Source organism: Mobula birostris, chromosome 1 (genome assembly GCF_030028105.1).
Source record: "Mobula birostris isolate sMobBir1 chromosome 1, sMobBir1.hap1, whole genome shotgun sequence".
NCBI lineage: Eukaryota > Metazoa > Chordata > Chondrichthyes > Myliobatiformes > Myliobatidae > Mobula > Mobula birostris.
The window spans coordinates 149,973,616-149,993,716 of record NC_092370.1 but is presented as its reverse complement, the minus strand read 5'-3'; the positions used below and the strand labels follow the sequence as shown (position 1 = coordinate 149,993,716).

The following is a 20,101-nucleotide window of genomic DNA, read 5'->3' as shown; positions in this document are numbered from 1 at the left end:
GGTATCTGTTCGTGGCCTGGGGGTTGGGGTGGTGGGACACTGGGGTGTCATCTTGTCGCCCGTTTCCAGTAGAGCAGGCAGCTCATCTTCTTCTATCTCTGCCCGTCTCGATGTCGAAGGTCGAGGTTCGTCGTCTGCTGTGGCTGATGTGGAAGGCTTGCTTGACTGCTGAGCCTCGCGCATTTTTCTATCACATAGTTCTTTAATAAGGACTCAAACCATCCTGCAAATATCCCCTAAACTGACATACCCTTTCAAAATTAGTTGTACTTTATCATTACTCATTCGGTTTCACTTGTTATCCTTTTTTCTTCCAATTGCATCAGCTCTTCATCTGTCAGTTCTTGGTGATGGGATGTCAAAACCTCTTCAACATCATGTTTATCAGCTTCCACAAGCCAAACTCACGTTGTCCTTACTTCGTTCACCATGATCAAAATGCTTAATTATGTCTAGTTTACCGTAAGTAACACCCTTACGAGCTCTTTCAGGCTTTTCTGATACCATAGAACTCAACTTGCAAACAGCTGCTCACAGGCACGTGTTAAAGCAAAGCAGTTCCGAATCTGGGGGAGAGCGGCTGCTCGGGGCGCGCTGCCTTTTATCGCGTGCTGAATTTTTTTTTGTAACAGTGAAAACACCTTCTGAAAGCGAAAATAGGGTACTAATGTAGGTCTTTCGTAACAGTGAGGTTTCATAAAGCGAACGTTGGAAAAGTGGAGGACACCTGTATTGAGACCTGGTGCCAGCCAGGTCTCTGTAATGGCCACTACATCATAATTTCATGTATGTATCCAAGCTCTCAGTTCATCACCTTTGTTCCTGATGCTGCTTGCATTGAAGTACATGCCCTTCTACCTTACTACCTTTACACCCTTTATTCTGATTCTTTTTCCTCAAAGCCTCTCTATCTGTTAGATCTGGCTTTATTCCATGAACTTCTTTCACTGCTCTATCGCTTCGGGTCCCACCCCCCTTGCAAATTAGTTTAAACTCTCCCAAACCATGCTAGCAAACCTACTTGCAAGGAGTTCAGGTGCAACCCATCCAATCTGTACAGGTCCCACCTTCCCCAGAAGAGATCCCAATGGTCCAAAAATCTAAAACCCTGCTCCCTGCACCAACTCCTCAGCCACGCATTCAACTGCCATCTCCTCCAATTCTTACCATCACTATCACGTAGCACTGGCAGCAATTCTGAGAACGCCACCCTTGAGGTCCTGTTCTTCAGCCTTCTGCCTAGTTCCCGAAACTCACACTTCAGGACCTCATCCCTCTTCCTGCCTATGTCAGTGGTACCAACATGTATCACGACTTCTGGTTGCTTTCCCTCTCATACCAGGATGTTGTGCACCCGGTCAGAGACATCCCGGACCCTGGCATCCGGGAGGCAACAAACCATGCAGGTGTCCTTCTCAGGTCCACAAAGTCTCCTGTCTGCTCCCCTGACTATAGAGTCTCCAATGACGACAGCTCTGCTCTTCTCCGTCCCACCCTTCTGCACCACAGGGTCAGACTCAGTGCCAGAGGCCCTGCCACCGTGGCTCACACCTGGGTGGTCGTCCCCGCCAACAGTACCCAGGACAGTAAACTTATTATTCAAGGGAATGGCTACAGGGGTGCTCTGCACTTACCTGTCTACTCACCTTTGCTTTCCCCCCTCTGTCACCCAACAACCTGCTTCCAGCAGCCTAGGTGTGACTACCTCCCTGTAGCTCTCATCTATGACTGCCTCATTCTCCCTTATGAGTCGAAGGTCATCCAGCTGCTGCTCCAGATTCCATAGAAACCATAGGAAAACTACAGCACAGAAACAGGCCTTTTGGCCCTTCTTGGCTGTACCGAGCCATTTTCTGCCTAGTCCCACTGACCTGCACACGGACTGTATCCCTCCCTGCACCTCCCATCCATGTACCTGTCCAATTTATTCTTAAATGTTAAAAAAAGAACCCGCATTTACCACCTCGCCTGGCAGCTCATTCCACACTCCCGCCACTCTGTGTGAAGGAGCCCCCCCAATGTTCCCTTTAAACTTTTCCCCCTTCACCTTTGACCCATGTCCTCTTTCCCCCCCCCCCCCCTTGCCTCAGTGGAAAAAGCTTGCTTGCATTCACTCTATCTATACCCATCATAATTTTATATACCTCTATCAAATCTCTCCTCATTCTTCTACGCTCCAGGGAATAAAGTCCTAACCTATTCAACCTTTCTCTGTAACTCAGTTTCTCAAGTACCTCTTGCAGACTGCATCAGGTTTTCCTCCAGGATTTCCCTGTATTTTGCTGCATTCGTTTTACCCTCTACCTTCACAAGCCTTCCAGGGACTGCTGCACTGAAGCATCCCCACAACATGATGTAGCCACCACCATGCTTCACGGTAGGGATGATGTGTTTTTGATGACGTGCGGCATTTGGCTTACGCCAAAGAAAGCATTAAACCTGATAGCCAAAAAAACTCAATTTTGGTTTCATCAGACCATACAGCCACATGCCTTCTGGCAAACTCTAGCCAAGATTTCATGTGTGTTTTTACCCCCAAAAGTGGCTTTCTCTTTGTCACCTTTCCATTAAGCTGTGACTGATGAGGCACCCGGCAATAGTTGTTGTGTGCGCAGTCTCTCCCATCTTAGCCACTGAAGCTTGTAGCTCCTCCAAGAATGTCATGGGTCACATGGTGGCTTCCCTCAATAGTTCCCTCCTTGAATGGTCACTCAGTTTTTGAGGACAAACTATTCTAGGCAGATTTACAGCTGTGCCATATTCTTTCGATTTCTTGATGATTGACTTAACTGTCCTCCAAGGAATATTCAGTGACTTGGAAATTTGCTTGTATCCATCTCCTGACTTGTGCTTTTCAATAACCTTTTCATGGAGTTGCTTGGAGTGTTCTAGTCTTCATGGTGTAGATTTGCCAGGATACTGACTCACCAGCAGTTGGATCTTCCAGATACAGGTGTATTTTTATGAAAGACAATTGAAACACCTTCCCTGTACACAGGTGATCTCCATTTAACTAATTATAAGACTTCTAAAACCAATCGGCTGCACCAGTGATGATTTGGTGTGTCATATTAAGGGGGAGAGTGGGTGGGTAAATACTTATGCAATCAATTATTTTGTGTTTTATATTTGTAATTAATTTAGATCACTTTGTAGAGACCTGTTTTCACTTGGGCATGAAAGAGTCTTTTTCTGTTGATCAGTGTCAAAAAAACCAAATTAAATCCACTGTGGTTCAATGTTGTAAAACAAAACGTGAAAACATCCAAGTGGGGGGGGGGGGGGTGAATACTTTTTAGAGGCACTGTAACTCCCAGAAAATGATTATTGTGGTTCCTGATGGTCAATTATCCCAATGCCAAGACATGGTAGTGGAAGTTTCTGGTGGTGAAGTTTTAGACCCAATCATCACAAAGTCCTTCAGCAATGATCTAACTTCCAATAAAGTCGGTCATGGAGATGTTTCCTGCTGGTTGTGCAGTGTTCAGTTGGCAGGAATGTTTATTAAACACCAGCCCTCTTCACCCCCCCTGCCCCACCCCCCATGCGCCAGCTCTCTCCTCTCCTCCCCCAGCAATGCACCCGTCCTCTCCTCCCCACCCCCCCACGCACCTTTCCTCTCCTCCCCCCCCTCCCCCCACTCCCCACATGCCGGTTCTCTCCTCTGCTCCCCATGCACCATGGCTCCCTCCCTCCTTGGTGATTAGTGATGCAGGAGGCTTTGTTATTGTGCTCGCTGTAAATTGAATCACATGTTTAAAAAGTTGAGGTAAAGTATTATTGTGACTTGACAGAAAGGCAGGGTAAGTACGATAGATCAGTGGTCCCCAACCACTGGGCTGCGGACCGGTACCGGGCCGCAGAGCATGCGCTACCGGGCTGCGAGGAAGCGATATGATTTGGTCAGCTGCACCTTTCCTCATTCCCTGTCACGGCCACTGATCAGCCATTACGCATGCGAGGTCATGACCCGCGCGTCATCCGTGTCAGGTGGGAAGGAGATCAACTCCTTGAGCTTGCAAATGATGACGGGCTGAAAAGTAAGTTTGACATAACATCTCTGTCGGCATTTTGGATCAAAGTTAAGGCTAAATATCCTGAGATAGCCACGAAAGCACTGAAAACGTTGCTTTCATTTCCAACATTTTTCTGCGAAGCGGAGTTTTCTGCAGTGAATGCAGCGAAAGCTAAACTGCAGAATAGACTGGACATAAGGAACCCCCTTCCAGTGTCGCTGTCTCCCATCACCCCTTGATGGGACCGTCTTGTCGCAGGGAAACAAGCCCAGGGCTCCAGCTGATTCAGCGATATTGGTGTGTTGCAATGATTTTATATATTCATACGGAGAAAATATGTGCTGTGCGTTTAATATCCAAATATTACTTAAAATGTTATGATGCTATTGACTTATAAATGACCCTATAACAATTGCAGCACGGAAACAGGCGTTCTCTGCCCTTCTAGTCCGTGCCGAACGCTACTCTCACCTAGTCCCGCCGACCTGCACACAGCCCATAACCTTCCATTCCTTTCCTGTCCATATACCTATCCAATTTTTCTTTAAATGATAATATCGAACCTGCCTCTACCACTTCTACTGGAAGTTTGTTCAACACTTACTTCAAGCTCCCCTGTCCTCCCCTGATAATTGACTTATCACTGTATTCATGCGAGGAAAATATGTGCTCTGTGTTTAATATTAAATTCGTTAGATAAACCCTTTTAGAAACAAAATTGAGTGTATTACCCACTTATCGCCTATATTCCAGTAGTGATTAACACCCACCCCCACGAACAGAATCGCCAAAAAGGATTTGCTGGGCGGGAATCGGCAGGTCACGACGCGCATGCGCACTGGTGCCCGTGCAAGGCTTCATGGCCATTGTAGTCTTTCTGGGTAAACAACGCATTTGACTGCTACTCTTGTCCGTTGGCAACTCTACCCCCACCCCACTGGTCAGCCGGTCAGCAAAAATATTGTCAATATTAAACTGGTCTGCAATGCAAAAAAGGTTGGGGACCCCTGTGATAGATTTTCACTTTCTGAACAGGAAAATCCACTTCAAAAGTATAACTGTAATTTGTATTTTAAAACTAAATTCATGTTGTCTGGTTAAAAAAAACCTGAAGTTTTTCTGCTGGCTACTTTTATTCATGTTGAATTAATTCTTCGTTCTGATACAGCAGGGTAGGTAATATATTGTTTCCATGATATGTGGGAGCAGTTGGAGACCACAGTGAACCTTAGCAGTTACGGTTATATTAAATGACTGCAGTGGCAAGGGGGGAAAGACTCACACAAAAAAAAAAGCAGCTAATCCTGGAGTATTTTCTGTGTGTATTGGTAGATCAGGCTGCATCTAGTATTAAAGGCTGGTCTAGTATTAATGATATGTGAGCAACACACATCAAAGTTGCTGGTGAACGCAGCAGGCCAGGCAGCATCTCCAGGAAGAGGTGCAGTCGACGTTTCAGGCCGAGACCCTTCGTCAGGACTAACTGAAGGAAGAGTTAGTAAGAGATTTGAAAGTGGGAGGGGGAGGGGAGGAGGAGATCTGAAATGATAGGAGAAGACAGGAGGGGGAGGGATGGAGCCAAGAGCTGGACAGGTGATTGGCAAAGGGGATATGAGAGGATCATGGGACAGGAGGCCCAGGGAGAAAGATGGGGGGGGGGGAGGGAACAGAGGATGGGCAAGGGGTATAGTCAGAGGGACAGAGGGAGAAAAAGGAGAGTGAGAGAAAGAATGTGTGTATAAAAATAAATAATGGATGGGGTACGAGGGGGCGGTGGGGCATAATAGTCCAGATAGCTGTGAGAGTCAGTAGACTTATAGTAGAGTGGTGGTCACTGCTGCGAAGCCTCTTCCGGTGATGCCTACACCGAAGAAGTTTAAATCCTCTCTTCGACGGGAGTTCAGTGAAACCATCTCTCACTGCTCCCCATCTGTAATTTCTTTGGCTCTTCAACTTTTCGACCACATCTTGACTCAGACTGGCTTCTCCTATCATTTCAGATCTCCCCCTCCCCCTCCCACTTTCAAATCTCTTACTAACTCTTCCTTCAGTTAGTCCTGACGAAGGGTCTCGGCCTGAAATGTCGACTTTACCTCTTCCTAGAGATGCTGCCTGGCCTGCTGCGTTCACCAGCAACTTTGATGTGTGTTGCTTGAATTTCCAACATCTGCAGAATTCCTGTTGTTATTAATGATATATGTTGTATTTCATGGCATCAAGAAAATATTGTATTATAGTTATTAGTATCATTCTAAGTGAGTGGATTAAAGTGCCAGAAGATTTTTCAAAGGTATTTAGAGGCATGACAGTACTAGATAAAGAAATGCAGACATTAACTGACCACTTGTTCATTTTCACAGTTGATGAAGAGGACAAAACATTGATAGTACGAAGAGATCTAAAAATCAGTCAGAGGAAGAATCGTACTGGATTTGCAGTTTAAAAAAAAGGTGAGGAAAAGGATAACCATTGATCATTTTAATTTTAAGTTAATAGTATAATCTAAGACTGCTCCCAGAGCACAACAAGAAAAGAATGTAAGCTGATCCGAAAATCAGAATAAACTAGAGACTGGTCAATCTGAATAATCTTTCGTCAGTATCAGTATGCTCTAGACTTCATTCCAGGTTGGTCCAACTATAGTTTTGAGGGGCCTGGGTACAGTTTTTGTTGCAATGTTTCCGGGGTTAGTAGTGGAAACAGGCAGTTTGGTGCAGTTTGAGGCTTTTAGGGTAGATGCATAAATATGAATTGAATGGATAGATATGAATGATGCAGAGGAGGAGTTCATTTAGTCCCAACTACCATAATATGAAATAAAATACCAGCACCAGACTGTTCCATGTGTGTTCCATTTAGAAAATCTATGCAGATAGCTAGTTTAAGGAGGACAGTGTTCACAGGAGGAAGCCACTTAAAAGTTTGTGCAGATTAAACTTGACAATGCTAGGGGTTTGGTATGTTTATGTTGAGGGTGTTTAGAGTAATTTCTGTGGCCTAGCGCTGGCTAGGTCCCAAGGGTGCCAAACTTGCAAGTTGCAACCTTTTGCCAAAAACCCTAATATTATTTTCTTAATTATGAACTTTCAGTTCCTATTTTCACTAGACACTTGGTTCTCTGTTATTTTCTACCAGGTTTGTATCTTAATTGGAGATCCAACATAGAAACAGGTCACAAACAACAGGAATTCTGCAGATGCTGGAAATTCAAGCAACACTCATCAAAGTTGCTGGTGAACGCAGCAGGCCAGGCAGCATCTCTAGGAAGAGGTGCAGTCGACGTTTCAGGCCGAGACCCTTCGTCCTGACGAAGGGTCTCGGATAGAAACAGGTCATTTGGTCCACCAAGTCTCCACCAACTATCAAACAATCCTTTTTACACAAATCCTACCTTGACCCATTTTCTTCTGAGTGATGTATACAAAGCTTTTGTTTAATTCCTCTAATATTTCCTTTATTTATATTATAAACTTTCTTCCCTGTATGGAAGCTAACTCTCAGTACAGGCATTTGTTAGTGAAATTCGTGTTCTTCAGTTCATCAACACAGCCTTCAGATATTTGAGAAAAAGTGTGTTTAATTGAGCCAACAACCTAGAAAGGGTCCATCAGAGGATACCCAATCATCAACTGCCCATTTACATTGATCTTATACTTATCCCATTTGAAATCTAGCACGTTCCTATAGGCGGCAGTTATCCGTGCCCTCTAGCCACCTCTGAGACATTGATCATCCATGACTGGTACTTGAGTGGTATTAACAAAGTTATCTCCACGAGTTCTTCAAGCCAGTGTTAGCTTCCCGAAACAACGGGTGGCCTTGAGGCCTAAGTTACACTTGATCAGCTTAATGGCAGACCTTGTAGTTCATCGACCTGACACTGGCCATTTGAAACACGTGCTATTCTGAGCTGCTCTTTTGAGACTTGATTCAATGTGAACAAAGGCATTCTATAGATGCATAAATGAAAGCAATCAAGAACAGACTCGATAGGCTGAATGGCCTAATTCCGTTCCAATGTCTTGCGGTCTATGTCATAAGACTGCTTGCTTCACAATTTCAAACAAACTGCACATCCATTGTGGAGACCATTCTCCTCATTGAGCTACTTCAACAATGTTTATTATCTGGTGTTGATGTGTTCTTGCTATTTCACATCTTTTCTTGTATACTCTCTTGCAGACAACTTCCTGGGACTTTACTGTAAGGTCAAAGTTAAGTTTATTGTCACAAGCACATATATGCACAGAAATAACATCGGGTTTATTATCACTGATATGCCATGAAATTTGTTTTTTTTGTGGCAGTAGTAGTGCAGATGTATTAAATGCTCTGTTACAAAATAAAGTTGCAAAAGATGAATAGCAAGGTGGTGTTCATGAGTTCATGGGCCATTCAAAAGACTGGACGAGGGAAAGAAATTGTGCTTAAAATATTGAGTGTGAGTCTTCAGTTTCCTGTACCTCCTCTCCAATGGTAGTAATCGAAAGAGGGCATGTCCCAGATGCTCAAAATCTTTAATGATGGATGCCTCTTTGGCATCTATTGGCAGGGAGGGTTGTTCCTGTGATGGAACTGGCCAAGCCTGGAACCCACAGCAGCCTCTTACAGTCCTGTGCATTGGAGCCTCCATACTAAGCTTTGATACATATAATCAGTCAGAATGCTCTCCACCCTAACTTCTTTAGAAATCTGCAGGAGTCTTTGGTGACATTATAAATCGCATCAAATTCCTAATGAAATAGAACCACTGATGTGCTGCCTCCATGATTCGATCAATATGATGGGCCCAGGATAGGTTCTCTGAGTTGATGAGGACCAGGAACTTGAAACTGCTCGCCCTTAAAACCGTTGGCACCTCAGTGAGAACTGGTGTGTGTTCTCATAATTTCCCCTTCCTAAAGTCCACAATCAAGTTCTTGGTATTGCTGAAAGTGAGTGTGGAGTTACTGTTGTGACCCCACTCAAATCAGCCAAACCATCTCTTTCTTGTATGCCTCCTTGTGGCCATCTGAAATTCTTCCTCCAGCAGCGGTGTCATCGGTGCATTTACATCTGAGCTATCCTAGCCACGCAGTCATGAGTGTAGAGATCAGAGACTGGGCTAAGTGTGCATCCTTGAGGTGCATTTGCAATTGTGAATGAGCAGATATTACTGATTGACACTGATTGTGGTCTCATGATAAATAAGACAGGGATCCATTTGTGGAAGTTTATTAGTAATGCGAGGATAATGGTGTTGAACTCCCAAGCTGTAATTGATAAACATTAACTTAAAGTATGTTTTGCTGTTGTTCAGATGCTCCAAAGCAGAATGGAAAACCAGTAAGCTTGCATCTACTGTAGACCTGGTGTGGAGGTAGACAAATTGTAGCAGGCGACAGTCATTGAGGCAACCCAATCTGCTCTTCTTGGGTACTTGTATGATTGATGCTCTTTTGAAGCCCATGGGAACTTCCAATAACAGCAGTGAGAGATTGAAGGTATTCTTTAATGCTCCAGCCAGTTTGTTGGCACTGGTTTTTAGTACTCTGCCATGTATGCTCACGGAGCCTGATGCCTCTTGAAGGAAGTTCTAACGTCACCTCTGAGACGAATCACAGAGTAGGGAGGGTTGTTCCTGTGATGGAGCTGGCTGAGCCTGGAACCCACAGCAGCCTCTTGCAGTCCTGTGCTTTGATACATATAATCAGTCAGAATGCTCTCCATTATACATTTTTAAAAATTTGCAAACCTTCGAGGTTACTTGCAGGTCGGCAAAGCTTGTATTAAAAGAGAGCTTCGTGGGCATTCAGACATTCTGGAGGCCCAGTCAGCGGAGGGAAAATATCACTGTGAAGTAAATAAAAGTACTCAAGGGGCAAGCAGGGTGGCCATTGTTGGGAGTAGACCAGCGGTGAGAGTAGGAGCATCAGGCTTTGACGAGAAGAAGCTGAGGCCAAAGAAACCGGTTGGAAGGGTTAGTTTTTCCTTTCATTATTGCTGATTTGGTCTTGGTTGCCCATTGTACAGTGCAGGCAGGATGTCAGATATGGCAGTGGAATGCTCCTCTTGTAGGATGTGGGAATTCATGGAACCTGATGGTCTCCCTGATGACTACACCTGCGGGAAGTGCAGTCAACTCCAGCTCATGGAAGACCACATGAAGGAGCTGGAGTTGGATGAGCTAAGGATCACCTAGGAGACAGATACGACTTTTGAGCAGGTGGTTACACCCAGAGTGCAGAATTTGGGGAGCAGATGGGTGAACACTGAGAGAGGCAAAGAGAGAAAGGAAGAAGGCAGTGCAGGATTACCCTATGGCCTTTCCCCTCAGTAACAGGGATACTGCTGAGGGGGATGACTTATGTGGGCAAGGCAGCAGCAGCCAGGCCAATAGCATGTGGTTGGCTCTGAGTTTCAGAAGGGTAGGGTGGTCAGCTGGAATAATAGTCGTAGGGGACTTGATAATTTGGGGGACTGATGGGAGATTCTGTGGCAGCAGAAGAGATGCCAGGATAGTGTGTTGCCTCTCGGGTGCTAGAGTCCAGGATGGCTGAGCGGTTGCAGACTATTCTTGAAGGGGAGGATGAGCAGCCACAGGTTGTGGTACATGTTGGTACCAATGACATAGGCAGGAGAAGTGTAGAGGTCCTGTGCAGCAAGTTTAGAGAGCTAGGAAGGAGGCTGAAGAGCAGGACCTCCAAGGTGGTAATCTCCAGATTACTCCCAGTGCCACGAGCAGGGAGGTCAGAACAGGAAGATGGCACAGATGAATGAGTGGTTGAGGAGTGTTTCAAGTTCTTAGATCAATGGAACCTTTACTGAGGGAGGGGTGACCTGTACAAATGGGATGGATTGCACCTAAACTGAAGGGGAACTATTATCCTGGGAGGGAGGTTTGCTAATGCTATTGGGGAGGGTTTAACCTCGATTTGCAGGGGGGGGGGTTGTGGGAACCAAAGTGAAGAGGCAGAGGATGGGGTGGGTGGTAGTGAGTTTGTGAGGAAGGATAGGCAGATGATAGACCAAAGAAGCACTCAGCCAGGTGGTTTGAGGTGTGTCTTATTTTAATGCAAGGAGTATCATAAGCAAGATGGATGAACTTGAAGTGTGGATCAATACGTGGAACTATGACTTTGTGGCCATTACAGAGAGTTGGATGTCTCAGGGGCAAGAAAAAGGACAGGGAGGGAGGCAAAAGAGGTGGTGGAGTGGCACTGCTGATGAGGGGTAGTATCACGGCTGCAGAAAAGGAGGAAGTCATGGAGGAATGGTCTACGGAGTCTCTGTGGGTGGAAGTCAGAAAGAGGAAGGGGGCAGGCAATAACTCTACTGGGTGTTTTTTTTCAGACCTTCCAATAGTAACAGACATCAAAGAGCAAAGAGGGAGGCAGATTTTGGAACGGTGCGATAATAATAGGGTTGTTGCATTGGGTGATTTTAACTTTCCTAATATTGGCTGGCATCTCCTTAGAGTAAGGGATTTAGATGGGGTGGAGTTTGTTAGGTGTGTGCAGGGAAGTTTCCTGATGCAATGTGTAGATAAGCCAACTAGAGGAGAGACTGTACTTGATCTGGTATTGGGAAATGAACCTGGTCAGGTGTCAGATCTCTCAGTGGGAGAGTATTTTGGAGTTAGTGATCACAACTCTTAACTCTTTCACCATAGCACTGAAGAAGTACAGGAGCAGAAAATTTGGGAAGACATCTAATTGGGTAGGAGGAAAAATGCTATTAGGCAAAACCTGGGAACATAAATTGGGAGCATATGTTCTCAGGGAAATGCACGGCAGAAATGTGGCAAATGTTCAGGGAGCATTTCCATGGCGTGCTGCATAGGTATGTTCTGTTAAGGCAGGGAAAGGATGGTAAGGTAAAAGAACCATGGTGTACAAAGGATGTAGAAAATCTAGTTAAGAAGAAAAGAAAAGCTTATGAAAAGTTCAAGCTCTAGAAAATTACAAGGGTGCCAGGAAGGAACTCAAGATTGAAATTTTAGAGCTAGAAGAGGCCATCACATGGCAAATCACATGGCACTCTACAAGTATGTGAAGAGCAAGAAGATGAGCCATGTGAGAATAGGACCAATCAGGAACGATAGTGGAAACATGTGCATCGAGTCGGAAGAGGTAGCGGAGGTACTTAACGAGTAACTTGCTTCAGTATTCAGTGAAAAGGGCCTTGACAATTGTGGGTATGACTTACAGCAGACTGAAATGCTTGAGTGTACAGACATTAAGAAAGAGGATGTGCTGAAGCTTTTGAAAGGTATTAAGTTAGACAAGTAGGTGGGACTGGGTGAGATGTATCCCAGGCTACCGTGGGAGGCGAAAAAGGAGATTGCTGAGCCTCTGGCGATGATCTTTGCATCATCAATAGGGATGGGAGAAGTTCCACAGGATTGGAAGGTTGCAAATGTTGTTCACTTGTTCAAGAAAGGGAGTAGACTTAACCCAGGAAATTTTTAGACCAGTGAGTCTTTTTTTAGTGCTGGGCAAATTGTTGGAGAAGATCCTGAGAGGCAGGATTAATGAGCATTTGGTGAGATGTAACAAAACACATTGATGAAGGTAGAGCAGTGGATGGATTTCAGTAAGGAATTTGATAAGGTTCCCCATGTAAGGCTCATCCGGAAAGTAAGGAAGCATGGGATCCAAGGAGACCTTGCATTGTGGACCCAGAACTGGCTTGTCAATAGAAGGCAAAGGGTGGCAGTAGATGGTTTGTATTCTGCATGAAGGTCAGTGACCAGTGGTGTCCACAGAGATCAGTTCTGGGACCCCTACTCTTTCTGATTTTTATAAATGACTTGATTGAGGAAGTAGAAGGGTGGTTAGTAAGGTTGCTAGTGACACAAAAGGTTGGGAGTGTTGTGGATAGTCTGGAGGGTTGTCAGAGGTTATAGCAGTACATCGATAGGATGCAGAACTGGCTGAGAAATGGCAGATGGAGTTCAACCTAGGTAAGTGTGAAGTGGTTCATTTCGGTAGGTCAAATTTGACGACGGAATATAATATGAATGATAATACTCTTGGCAGTGTGGAGGATCAGTGATCTTGGGGTCCGTATCCATAGGACACTCAAAGCTGCTGCATAGGTTGACAGTGTTGTTAAGAAGGTATGTGTAGTGATGGCCTTTATTAACCGTGGGATTGAGTTCAAGAGACGTGAGGTAATGTTAAAGCTATATTAAACCTTAGGTAGACCCCACTTGGAGCATTGTGTTCAGTTCTGATCACCTCACTACAGGAAGGATGTGGATACTATAGAGAGGTTGTAGAGGAGATTTACAAGGATGTTGCCTGGATTGGAGAGCATGCCTTATGAGAATAGGTTGAGTGAACTTGGCCTTTACTGCTTGGAGTGATGAAGGATGAGAGATGACCTGTTAGAGGTGTATAAGATGATGAGGGGTATTCATCGTGTAGATAGCCAGGGCTGAAATGACTAACATGAGGGGATGTAGTTTTAAGGTGCTTAGATGTAGATACAAGGGGATAGCAGAGGTAAGTGTTCTTTTTTACAGAGCGGTGGGTGTGTGGAATGCACTGCCAGCAACAGTAGTAAAGGCAGACACAATAAGGTCTTATAAGAGACTCTTAGATAGGTACATGGAGCTTAGAAAAATAGAGGGCTATGTGGTAGGGAAATTCTGGGCAGTTTCCAGAGTGTTACATGGTCGGTACAACATTGTGGGCGGAAGGGCCTGTAATATGCTGTAGATTTATCTGTTGTATATTCTTAGCCACATGCTGTGGAAATACACACAGGTTCTCTTTTCTAAATTGTGAATAAAAGGCATTGGGTTCATTGGGGAGTGAAGTATCACTGCCATTTATGCTGTTAGGTTTCACCTTAAAGGAAGAAATGGTATGCAAACCCTGCACAGCTGACGGGCATCCAATTGTGTCAGTAACTTCACACACGGAATTAGCTTTTTGCTTTTGTGATGACCTTTCATATGTCTTACTTGGATTACTATCAGTTTCAGAATCATTGGTCTTGAACGTTATGGTTGAAGGTTCAGCAGCTGTTCACCTTCCCCACCCAGAAGGAGCATGAAATAACCATGCACCTGTGGGACCCACGTGCTCATTGTAGACGTCCTCATCTTTCTGGCTTGTTTTGTTGAGGGAGCTTGGCTTTCCAGTATTTGCAGATTTTCTCTTGTTAGTGACTCACCATTCTTGATGATTTGCTGCCAAAGGATTCCAGGCTCGTCATTCCTGCTTCTATGCATGTCAAAGACATCAGTCAAACCCACCAAGGACATCAAGGCATTGAAAATTATCATCTAAGAGCAAAGGAATCCATGTGGTGTCCTGATTTGAACACATAGCTGGGAGATTATGTAAAACAGTGTGAAGCATGAAGAAAACTGCACAGAAACCATGCTGAACCTCTCAGAAAACTGCACAGAACCCATGCTGAACCTCTCAGAAAACTGCACAGAAACCATGCTGAACCTCTCAGAAAACTGCACAGAAACCATGCTGAACCTCTCAGAAAACTGCACAGAACCCATGCTGAATCTCTCAGAAAACTGCACAGAAACCATGCTGAACCTCTCTGTCCCACGAAATCCCAGGATCTCCATGGCAAATTGCAGACACAGACATTTTCGAGCTGAAAAGAGACAAATATCTTCTCACAACCAAGAGAAAATCTACAACTGTAGGAAATCCAAGCAGCGTGCACAAAATGCTGGAGGAACTCAGCAGGCCAGGAAAGGAGTACAGTAGATATTTCTGACAGGAGAGGACCGAAGGCCATGGAAGAAAGAAAAGGGAGAGGAGCAGCAGAGGGAGCTGATTGTCAGGCAAGGTGAGAGAGGGAAATGGGAATGGTGTGGGGGGTGGGGGGGGGGGAACATTACCAGAAGTTTGAGAAATTGATGTTCATGCCATCAGGTTGGAGGCTACCCAGATGGAATATAAGGTATTGCTCCTCCAACCTGAGTGTGGCATCAAAGAGACAGCAGAGGAGGCTATGGACTGGCATGTCAGAATGGGAAGTGGAATTAAAATGGGTGGCCATTGGGAGGTGCTGTTGCTTCTGGTGCTCAGCAAAGTGGTTTCCCAATCTAAATCAGGTCTCACTGATATTCAGGAGGCCACACTGGAAGCACCAGACATAGTCAATGACCCTAACAGACTCACAGGTGAGGTGTCACCTCACCTGGAAGGGCTGTTTGGGTCCTGAATGGTAGTGAGGGAAGAGGTGTTGCAAGTGTAGCACTTTTCCGCTTGTAAGGATGAGTTCCAAGAGGGAGATTAGTGGGGAGGGACAAATGGGCAAAGGAGTCACGTAGGGAGTGATCCCTGCAGAAAGTTGGGGGGTGGAGGGAAAGATGTGCTTGGTAGTGAGATCCAATTGGAGATGGCGGAGGGTGTAGAGAATTATGTGCTGGACACGGAGGCTGGTGGGGTAGTAGGTGAGGACAAGGGGTACACTATCCATGGTGGGGTGGCGGGAGGATGGGGTGAGGGCAGATGTGCATGAAATGGAAGAGATGTGGTTGAGGGCAACATTGATGGTGGAGGAAGGGAAGCCTCTTTCTTTGAAGGAGGAGGACATCTGATTAGTTCTGGAATGGAAAGCCTCATCCTGAAAGCAGATGCAATGGAGGCAGAGGAATTGAGAGAAAGAGATGGCATTTTTGTAAGTAACAGGATGGGAAGTGGTATAGTCCAGATGGCTGTGAGAGTCAGTGGGTTTATAATAGAAGTTAGTAGATAAGCTGTCTCCAGAGATAGAAAGATTGAGAAAGGGGAAAGTGGTGTTGGAAATGGATCAGGTAAATTTGAGGGCAGGGTGGAAGTTGGAGGCAAAGTGGATGAAGTCAGTGAGTTCAGGAAGCAGTACCTGTGCAATCGTTGATGTAGGATAGGAAAAGTTGGGGACTGATACCAGTGTCGTCTTAGAACATAGACTGTTCCACATAGCCAACAAAAAGGTAGGTATAGCTAGAACCCATGACTACACCTTTTGTTTGAAGGAAAATTATTGAGAGTGAGGACAAGTTTTACAAGACAAAGGAGAGTGGTCGTGGGGTGGAACTAGTTGGATTTGGTGTCCAGAAAGAAACGGAGAGCTTTGAGGCCCTCCTGATGGGGGATGGAGGGTATATAGCATCTGGGCATCCATAGTGGGGGCCAGGGAACTTGAAATCTTTGAAAAGATCAAGAGCGTGTGAAGTGTCATGGGTGTAGGTAGGAAGGGACTGAACCAGGAGGAATAAAACTGAGTCAAGATATACAGATGCAGGTTCAGTGGGGCAGAAACAATGGGTCTACCTGAACAAGTAGGTTTGTGGATCTTGGGTAGGAGGTAGAACTGGGAGGTGGGGGGGTGAGGGAACTATGAGGTTGGTGGCAGTGGATGAGAGATCCCTACAGTTAATAAGATCGGTGATGGTGTACTTTTCTCACTGTGGATTATGACTCATGGAATGCTCAGAGTGTTGGACAATATCTAGTAACATGAGGAAACGAATTGTAGCAGCAGAGATATGGTTTTTGAGGAGGATGCAAAGAATATCATGGACGAAACGAATATTTAACGAGGATGTCATGAACAGAGCAAACACAAAAAGAGAAATGTATGAGATCATGAAAAGGCAACATAACTTCATTGGACATGTGATTAGGAAATAGGAGTTAGAAGGCATGGTGATTATGGGAAAGATTGAAGGGAAGAAAGCAAGAGGAAGACAAATGATGATGGAGACAGCAGCCAGAGAACTGGAAATGAATACCAATGAATTGATCCACTTGACCTGAAACAGGAGTGTGTGGGCCATGGCAGTCAAAGCTCAAACTGGGCATGGCACCTGATGATGATGATGAATGCTCAGGTTGTTCAAACTGTCCCGTGCGTCCCCAGCAGCACCTGAAAGCTGGATTCGCTTGCCATGGAATACCAGAGATTTGTGTCAGTCAATGGTCCACAGTTCAGCTGCTCAGAATAAAAAGCCTTGTCTGGTGTTTGAACATGGAACCCCTAGCAGTCTGTTAAAACAGACAAGCTGTATTGTATCTGTTATTGCAGATACAATAGGGACTTATAAGAGACTCATAGATAGGTACATGGAGCTTGGAAAAATAGAGGGCTGTACACTTGGGAAATTCTAGGTAGCTTCTAGAGTAGGTTACATGGTCGGCACAAAATTGTGGGGTGAAGGGCCTGTAATGTCGATTTCTATGTTTCAGTCTATGGTACCCACAGAAAGATGGAGAAGCAAGAAAGAGCAGTGCAAACTAAAGAGTCTCTTACTGAAGATGTCCTGGGTATTTTGTATGTTAGTACCCAAGATGGTGCTGACTAGATTTACAACCTCCTGCAGCTTCTTTCAGTCCTGTGCAGTAGGGCCCCCCACCCCCCACCCCCATACCAGACAGTGATGCAGCCTGTCAGAATGCTCCTCTCTACGGTACATTTATAGAAGTTTTTGAGTGTATTTGTTGATATACCAAATCCCTTCAAACTCCTAATGAAGGTATTTCTTGCTGCCTTTATAACTGCATCGATATGTTGGGACCAAGATAGGTCCTCAGAGGTCTTGACAGCCATGAACTTGAAACTACTCACCCTCTGAGGTCCTTTAACATCTGCTGGATGATGCTGAGGATGTTCTACAAGTCTGTGGTGGCCAGTGCTATCATGTTTGCTGTTGTGTGCTGGGGCAGCAGGCTGAGGGTAGCAGATACCAACAGAATCAACAAACTCATCCGTAAGGCCAGTGATGTTGTGGGGATGGAACTGGACTCTCTGACGGTGGTGTCTAAAAAGAGGATGCTGTCTAAGTTGCATGCCATCTTGGACAAGTTTCGCATCCACTACATAATGTACTGGGTGGGCATAGGAGTACATTCAGCCAGAGACTCATTCCACCGAGATGCAACACTGAGCGTCATAGGAAGTCATTCCTGCCTGTGGCCATCAAACTTTACAACTCCTCCCTTGGAGGGTCAGACACCCTGAGCCAATAGGCTGGTCCTGGACTTATTTCCTGGCATAATTTACATATTAGTATTTAACTATGTATGTTTCTATTACTATTTATTATTTATGGTGCAACTGTAACGAAAACCAACTTCCCCCGGGATCAATAAAGTATGACTATGACTCTCCACTTCTGATCCCTCTATGAGAATTGGTGTGTGTTCCGGAAGTCCACAATCAGCGCTTTCATCTTACTGACGTTGAGTGCAAGGTTGTTGCTGCGACACTAATCCAGTAGTTGTGGTCAGAGCATCATAAGATGAAATCAAGCAGAGCAGGCGGGCGCTCATGCACCTTCAAAGTTCACAAAAAGTAGAGAAGGAAATAGAGTGGCTTGATCATTATGATGAGGACTACTTGCCTGAGGTGGACTCACCTGTTCAAGAATTTCCATCCACTCCAACACTTCCAGGAGCCTATCAGGTAGTTTATCTGTCCCACCACAGAGATGTACTTCATAGCCAAATAGCTTAGGGCAAGTAACTGAAGAGGCAGAATAACCTACTCAGTGTGCTGGAATGTTCAGGTAGTCTATCCTGACCTCCATTAGATCTAGTGTTTTTTTTTAAAAGAAGAATTCTAATGTTGAAAACTTTTCATAAAATTAGACACTTTTTTAAAATAAAGGAATTGGTGGAAAAAAGGAGGGAAACAAAGATAATTTAAAAGCAAAGAAAAAGTTATAATATTAGCAATTCTTTTTATGTAAGGAGCCTAACTTGCATGTCATGGATGAAGTGAATTAAATCGCTCAATTTCAGTTACTACTAGACAACGGGGTGACTGTTGGGGCACCCTTTGAGAGGAGGATAGTGAAGTCTGCTGTGACCAGAATGAATATTAAATTTTCCTGAATGCTATTGGTATCGCTTCACTTTGGAAATTGAAGAAGAAAACCTCAGTTTATTAAAGAAGAACAACGTGTAGCAAGGCAAATATAGCTCCTCCTCGTTTAACGAAGGACACTTTTGATGGCATCATTTCTGGTTGATCTGCCACCTTTGTGCCTGTCGTCATTCTGGAGACGTGCAGTCCTTTCATTCGCTGTCTCTTCAACTCTTCTGCTGTTTGTTCTGTGTCTCTGATCCTGGAGACATGCATTTCTCAGCTCCTTTGTCTCTTCATCTCTCCTTCTCTGCCAGTTGTTGTCATTTTTGAGACGTGCATGCCTCTCCTCCTCTCATCTTTTTTTATCCTGACTCTTTAATCCTGGAGTCGTACGGCCCTGGCCTCATCCGATTCTTGTTCTCTCCCTCTCCTTGCCGCTTCCCGACGATGTTTGGCGTCATAATATCCCCCTTCTCTTTCCACGCGGCATAATTAGGCCGACCATATTTTCTTTACCCGAATGCTGGGGTAGTAACACTGCAGCCTCCAGGATGCTGATTATTCCTGATGATGTGGTTGGCGCTATCATAAATGGACGTGATGTAGTCAACGCTGTCCTTTGACTGCAGCGAAGGGTTTGATAGGTGTCTCGAAGTACGTCATTACGATAAGATTTAATTATCTCTTATTGATGGGTTTCAGTTTGATATGTCCCAATCCTGCACATGCTGATGGTGATCAGCAGAAAGTGACCGCTCGAAATAGAGCTGCCCTGCCCTTTTGCTCCGGTTGGTGTCGCTGCTGTGAGCATCGTGAGTCGCTTCTGAGACTGGCCGTGCACATGCGTCATGGTGTGGTGTCGCGGTTTCCATCATGGCTGACATCGACTCTCGGGTGAAAGTGGGTTTGTTGATTTTGGAGAGTGAGCAATTTTAAATGAATATATAACCCTGAACTTTGTCTGCATTCTGTAAATTAGCGCATTTTAAGTCGATTTAGCCAAAAATAGTGCCACTGTAATGCACTGTTTGCGCTAATTGGAGGTCACAAACAGACAAACAGAGAGTTTTAGTAGTATATAGATAATTTCAATATAGTTCTTTGGACAAGTAGTACAGACCTAGCTTTTTACTTTCAAGAAGGGGAGATGTTGTGGTAGTTAATAGTGTTATTCGTATGCCACTCAGTTAGCCACTCCCACATGGGAGGAGTTCTCATACTGTACAAGCAGGATTATTAATAAAGTTCAGATGAATATCCTGCATGCTGGT

At 44.9% G+C, this 20,101-nt stretch overlaps 1 protein-coding gene across 6 annotated transcripts in view; it reads left to right on the top strand.

Annotated features, from left to right (window-relative positions):
- numb (NUMB endocytic adaptor protein) overlaps window positions 1–20,101 on the top strand; it is a 272,755-nt gene that overhangs the window by 58,730 nt on the left and 193,924 nt on the right. For all 6 annotated transcript variants that reach the window (XM_072263780.1, XM_072263789.1, XM_072263746.1 and 3 more), the window contains exon 2: window positions 6,377–6,466. The gene's annotated coding sequence lies outside the window, so the exon portion shown is untranslated. The remainder of the gene's footprint in view (window positions 1–6,376; window positions 6,467–20,101) is intronic.